This window comes from Pagrus major, chromosome 18 (assembly GCF_040436345.1).
Source record: "Pagrus major chromosome 18, Pma_NU_1.0".
Classification (NCBI taxonomy): Eukaryota; Metazoa; Chordata; class Actinopteri; order Spariformes; family Sparidae; genus Pagrus; species Pagrus major.
In genome coordinates this window covers 32,272,703-32,280,023 of record NC_133232.1, presented here as the reverse complement: position 1 = coordinate 32,280,023, position 7,321 = coordinate 32,272,703, and positions in this window count along the sequence as shown.

Here is a 7,321-nt window from a genome sequence, read left to right as displayed (position 1 = left end):
GGCCCCTCCCACCCCCCTGTGCATGACATGAGAGTGGTATCGATTTAACTCCCTAGCAGGTTCAAGAACCAGTCCTTGAACCTGCTAGGGAGCCCCGGAGCAAATATGATCTGCTGGGCCTGTGAACACCGCGTCTCTCCAAAGTGTCAACTTTTCATGAGCTGAGAAAAATAACCCTGTTTTCAGGTTTATGGTGAAGCATGTTTTATTGAATACAGTGGTGTTTTCACTGGTTTATTTAGCTCAAGAAGCAGGAGAATTGTCTTAACGCAGAAAGAAGAACTTAATCCTTCAATTTATCTAAAAAATCCAAATAGTAGTCCTCTCTGGCCCCAGGAAGTCTTCCTACATACCCTATATACTATAGTACTTTCCTATTAGGACATTTAAGGATACATTAGGGGAGTGAACCGCCATCTTATGTCCAAAATAAAGTCCGATTTTAATGCAAGCTCCTCAACCGTCAGTGAAAAACCAGCAGGTGCACTGGATATTTATTTGTATTCTCTTTCACTAACAATGAAAGAAAATGGCCCAAATTTACCCCACTGTTCCCCGAGGAGCTTTGCTAATCAAAAATACCACACACGCTATCAGCAATAATGTAGGACTACGTACATATCGACGCCGCTTCAAGCTGTTTATGAGCTCCGCATCCAAGACGCTAATTTGTCTGGTGGAGACGCTAAATGAATTACAGATAGGTCTCCTAATTCAGCTGTAAATGGACGCCCTGCCACAGAATCGAATGAATCCTGGATGCTTTTCCTTGCGAGACTGTCGGAGGCGTTCTCACACACGCAGAGAGAGTGATGAGTTTCATTGTAACGCTTTGCCGTTTTGCTGAAATTTAAGGAGACAGCTGGAAATGACTTATTTGCGAATCAGATCAGCTTTTTGTGAGTTTGCACAAGAGGCACAAAGGAGAAGAAACTTTACCGAGGCGACATTAGCAGACTGCCTCGACAAAACCTCCCTGTGATCTCGCTCCTGACAGTCTGTCACCGCCGTGAATGACTCATCGTGTCCTGATATTGAGAGGAGTCAAAACAAACGAGGCAGCATCCATGAGTTGGCACAACCCCAGATTATGACAATAATCTGCGTCCCCGCTGCTGGCTGTATGTAGAAAGGGAGCTTTAATGAACACAAAACCTGACCTTTCAGTGAAATGTCAAGGGTGTCTATTTGAACCCTAAACATTATCAGAGGCTTCACCCAGGGACAGGCCTGATACAAACAATTTGTCACTTGCTATAGTTCATATCAGTGCCAGTGAGCAAAGGCGTCGAGGCTCTAAATGTCAGATTTCAATTTGACTCGCCCCCCGCTGATGGATGGTCCAATCCGGCTCACTTGAATACATAGTTTTCTCCTTACAAAAATGGGATCTGGCCCACCGTCGTGATAGAGACCCCTTGTTTTTTGTTGTCGCAGCGCTGCATAAAAGAGCAGCGTGAGCCTCTATCTGTGCAGTGGTTAATTGAGATTGTTGACAGATGGGTGACCCGTGCTTTTCGGTCTGGCTTTACGGCTCCCCCCCAGAGCTTTGACGCCAATCCATCATGGTCCCTTTCTTCGCCAGTGTCACGTAATTGAGGAGACTGTCATGGCTGACTTATGTCGGCAACTTTGTTATGAAGTGCACGCGGATAAAATGAAAGGGAAAAGCTGTTACGGTGCCAAGGAGCTCCATTATTGTATTGATCTATAGGGACAGGTGGCAGCACGGATAAATGTCATCAGAAAAGTTGTGCCTTCGATAAACGCGACAGCTCAACACTATACGACCCGGTGGAGAATCAATTATTGTCTTGTAATTAGCTGCTTAAATTGTTTATGTGACTGTCGCAGGGGAAGCGGCCCACATGTGCTGATGTTGGCACTTTAATTAGAACCTTGTTTCCTTTTGGTAATAAGCTCACAATATGAACTGTAAACGACTTTGTTAATTTATGATAAGGTGAAGTTTAGCTGATTTATTTCCATTTAAAGTTCTGTACAGTTTTAAGTTACAAGTTGAGGATTCATTCAAGGGAGAGACGCAACGCTTTCATGCACTGGTCAGTTTTGAGACTTCCTCATCATGTCGTCTTCAGAGTAGTGGAAAGAAAAACATCTAAAATACACGATTGGGTGTCTGTTTGTGGAATTGTAAAGTAATGGTCTTAATGCAAAGAAGTTTCAAGGTGATTAGTTCAAAGTTTTACCCTATTCAGCATTTGTTTTGTCGAAAAATGTTTGGGATTTTACAATAAATATATTTAAAGGCCACTTTAGTCCGATTTATATGACATTTAATTGTTAAACATGTGGTGAAATTTGTTTTGTTTATGGATATATAACAATATTGTCTGACTTAAAGAGACAGGAGCTAAAGTAGAGTGTCTCAGACAGAAGACGGTAGACAGAAAATGTAAGTAATCAACTGGGTATGTATTGTTTCCCCTTATATTTTCTGTATTTCTTATCTCAGGCAGTTGATTTAGGGTTTCCATGAGAGGCAGGGCCTGTTCAACCACTTTTTTTTTAGAAGAGCCAGATTTGAAAACCGCTTTGTTTATTAATTTTCACAGTTAAAAAAAGTAAACATTATATTCATACAAGTACAGGAGAAAACAGCGCTCCCTTTTAATTGCAAGTAGGTCGTCATTTGGTTTCACATTAATTCCCTCTAGTCAGTTAGAACCTTTTAATAAAACAAGTGTATTTTTTTACGCTTAGCGACAGACATAACTAATGGATGGGCCGATTATCCTCCCAACTAAATGATGAAAGGGTTGAAATGAGGATGTTAAAGGGCCACAGCTTCACTTGACTATCTCTAATTACATCTCTGACACCCACAAATGCGTACTGACTGGCCATAATTACAATGTGACCAGTCAGATATACTGTAGATAAAGATATCTATAACAACATCACGGATAACATGATCCAATTTAATAATTTGTTGCAGTTGGATTTGCATATATATTTACATTTGACGAGGGGAAGAGAGAGGTTGAATGAAATGCAGCAAACGTCCCCGAACACTTATTTAAGATATCTCTAATTGCATTGCGACTAAGAATGAGCAACTAAGTTGGTTTGAGTTGTCTGGTGAGTTGCTGATATCTTTAATTAGCTTCTCAATGGTTCATTCTTACTAGTCAAACTGTAATTAGAAAGTCATAAATGTACCGCGCATAGCTTTAACATGAATACCCTCAATCTTATCTACAGTTCGATTAAATCCGCTTGGAAAGTTCAAAGCTTTTTTTTTTTTTTTTTAAGTGTTACATAAGTGTATGTAATTTTATTTTCCCACATGCTCACAGCTGGAGAACATGTAGCGCAGTAAGAGATTTTTCAGTTTTTCAGATTTCAGTGAAATCTCTTATCGACTCTCTGGACCGCACAGTGTGTTGCATTAACAAAACAGTATTCATGTTACATTATCTGCACAGAGTAAGACCGTTTTCTCTGCCTGATGAATTATTTGACATTTCATCTCACACATAAAGAGGCAGCAAATTATTTTGCCTTCAAATGTAGAAGTTGTCTGCACTTTAGTTTCTGTTTTCTCTGCAGCTCCCCTGCAGATATTTAGGTGCCACACTGGGGCCAAGTCGTTTTTTTTTTTTTATCAATAAACCCTTGTAATAAATTATTCACCGAATGCATTATTCACCGCTGTGTAGCTAAAGGGCTTAATTGACAGAAGCGCTGCCGTTCGTTCTGTTTGTTCTTTGCAAAAGTATTTACTATTTAAGCTTTGTGATTTTTCCGAGAGAAAAAGCAAAAACCATCAGTATCCTCAAACATTTGTCACGTTCATGTCCAGGAAATCATGCGCCTCATTATGATTTCACTCTGTAAAAATGGTGTCCAATTATAGTGTTGATCTTGGGAGCAGAGAGACAGAGTACGGAGCCTCAACAGAGGGTACTTCAGAATATATTTTGAGAAAATCTATTTTAATAGTCTAATCGATACACGAGTCAGTTTGTAGTCCTTAAAAAGTCAGGGAGTACACGAAGACTGACCTTCCCTCCGGCTGCTGCATGGACCTGCCAGGACTAATCCTGCCTTTGAGCAGACCTGATGATGCACGTTTTCTACTATAATTAGATAGGACTGTGTATTGTGTGCTATAGCTGATAAACAAAGTGGATTGCAAGATCAATAATAGGCATAAAGCGGGCGCACATATCTGATAAAATCAATGATTTGTTCAGCTCGGTATGCAGGACATTTACTTAAGGATATTTTAAGGCTTCTTGGAGTCTTTCTGTGGCATTTGTCATGTCCAAATCAAGTCCACTTCAGATACAATTTTTTAAAAGTCTCATAAAAACTGGAAGAACAATAGTCAAATATTGCATAATTTTGTTGTTATTGTTATATTGATTGAGCAGTGATTGATTTTTAGCCATGTAAGCGGTGTGGTTCTTGGGATTGCAGTGTCAGTCGATGTGTTGGTCAACCATTTCTGTCCAGATGGAAATATCTCAATAGGCTAAGGAGATTCATTGTGCTTAGATAATATATCCTAATGTTTCCTATACTGCCACCATGAGGTTGACATTCGTGGTTTGGGGTAAAATGTCTTGATAACTGTCGGGGGGTTTGCCATGAAATGTGGTAAAGACATGTATCTTTTTATCTTCTGCCACCAAGAAGTCAAAACTCAATTATGTCCTGTAGTTTCATTTGCCAGTCCCATCAGGCAAGGCTACACTAAGTGTATATGTCTAATTAGCATGCTAACATGCTAATTAGACATGTGTCACAAATTCATACTAAATCCAGCCCTCTAGAAAAACGAGCACTGACTGTGAAAGCAGCCCATTACAGCCCATACTTACGTTTCTCGTTGTTGAGTCAGCCAGCCAGCCAACCCGAGCTAACGCTAATGCTCTCTAGAGATTGTTGGATTTCCAAAGCTGAGTAAATCCCCCCCAAAAAATATATAAACACAAAACTGCCTTGCTAAATGTTGTTCTAACTAAGACAACTGCTAAAAAAAAATAAACCTTCCATGAACAGATTTGTTTTATTTAAGTACGTCCACACGTTTTTCATGTTTTTAAGCTGTGACATGACGGACTAATATTTTTAGTGATGAACTTGACGTGCTTGCTGACCAACCAAATTTCTTGGTCAGCGCTACTTGTTGTATTTTGTACTTATTTTGGAAAATACACTTTTAGTGACTGATTTTCATGTTTGTCTTTGTGTGAACACGTAACTTTATTAGATCAAAGTTGATTAGTAGCTGCATGTTACAGAAAAACCTCACTTGATTAGACTTAAAAACACATCCATCATCTCAACAGCTGTTCCTGAGAAGACTGTTTACTGAACTGCTGAATAGCTGAGGTGCAGGTTTTTTTTAAGTCCTCCATCACTGCCAATCATTGTGCTTGACTTCACCAGTTTTGCTGCGTAAGTCCCAGACGCAGCGACCTTTGTCTGGGTGTTTTCTCCAATGTAGAGTCAAAAACATCTGCAGGTTATTTATGAGTGTGTTTTTTTTAATACAGAGAGTATAACAGCAGCTGGGTATCACACAAAAGGCCTCCTGTGCATACATGAAGTGAGGACGGAGTCAAACCCTTTTTACAACTTCAGACTCATCTTTCATGGTTCACATGTTGCATCTGTGTAATGGATGCAGGCCTGACCTTTTCACATTGAGATAAAGTGTGATGCCAGAAATGCCCCCCCCCCCCACACACACACACACATGGAGCTCTGAAAAGCCAAATCACCAAATCAACCATGTACCGAGCAGTTTGCAGCTTGAAAGCTTCTACACTTCATACATCGGACTTAGACGCTTTCTTAAAACTAAAGACCTTCAAGTTTTAATGCGCTCCATTTTGGAGCCGAGTACTTCCTTCTGATTCTGAAAGAGGAGAATCAATTCGGTCGTTTTTTGCGGCTTCGCTTTCTGTTTAATTTTTCATTTGTGGTTGAAAAATTCAGCCTGTGTTTTTCTCTGAGACACTGCCTCTGTATTACCTGAAGAAAATATTATTCTGTATAGGAGTTCAATATGTCTCAGGTTACCACGAACCTGCAAATTGATTTCTCAGAGTGGGTTTTGCAGCCTGGAGCGCGATTTTTTTTATTCTCCTTTGCTCTGAGAGGAAAAACAAATAATTTCACGCACACCATTCTACTTCTCTGTTATCACAAGAAAAAATGTATTGTTATGTTGCTCTGTTTTGGTGACGGGAATGAGAAATAGCCTAAAGGGGGAGCAGGTTATCAAGTCATATTATTCCACCTGGTCATGCAGAAGGTGGAAGGCTTTTAAAAAAGAAAAGGCTGCAAGGTTGTATTTCACCCCTTAGTTAAACTGCACACATTATCTTGCATGACAGCGAGAGGCCTCATGTGACCTTTAATGGACAGAAGTACAGATGTAAGCAAGAATATATAGGTTCGTTGTGAATTTCTAAATGGTCCACACGAGCAAACGTGGTCAGCGGGATGCAGGATTGAGGATTTTTATGAAACAGCATCACCATGGTAACAAGGCAAGATCCCTAACCCTGTGGATTCAGGAGATCCCATGATTGCACTTCTATGTTCTCATGCTCCAAACACCTCCTCCCTCCTCCTCATTGTTTACAGACCTGTGAAATCTCTAACATGCTAAAATGGAGGCTTCAGCTCATTACCCCTGTTACACTCGACTGGTAAGCTCTTCGACACTTGAATCAAACGGCGACGGCATAATTGGATTCAAATGGGATTTTAACCTATTAGAATAATTTTCTGTGTGCTGGAAGATGCTAAAATTTTAATGCTTAGTTCTTTTCATATTAAATGCTAATGAGGAATTGGTAGGTCAAAGCAAAAAAAGCCTATTCACAGCTCTTTAATCATCTGACACGGAGATTAAAGGTTGTGACTGCTATTACTCTGAGTTTTATTATTTTTTTCTAAAGTTGTTTGAGGAACGATAAGAAGCTTGAGCATAATTCATCTAACGTGATTAAATCATATGAAACAAAAACAATACAGGCGTGCTCAGGCATTTTTGCCATTCTTTGAGCTTGAATAGCCCCGGCCTGCCTTGTTGTTCTTCATCAGAGCTGCGACATCAAAAACCTTCATTTTAGAGCTTTTCTCTGGAGAAACAGAAACAAAGTGTAAGAGGGTGTTGTTCTCATGAGATTCTGTTTTTTGTAAGACGCTCAGTCAGGGATAAATTTTACTTTCATGACAGGAAGCTATTAATAACTTCAAATGTGTGTGCAAGTTTGATCTGGAAGTCAAAATAAACCGATGATGTTATTTTTGAATTGAAAATTGACCTTTAAGG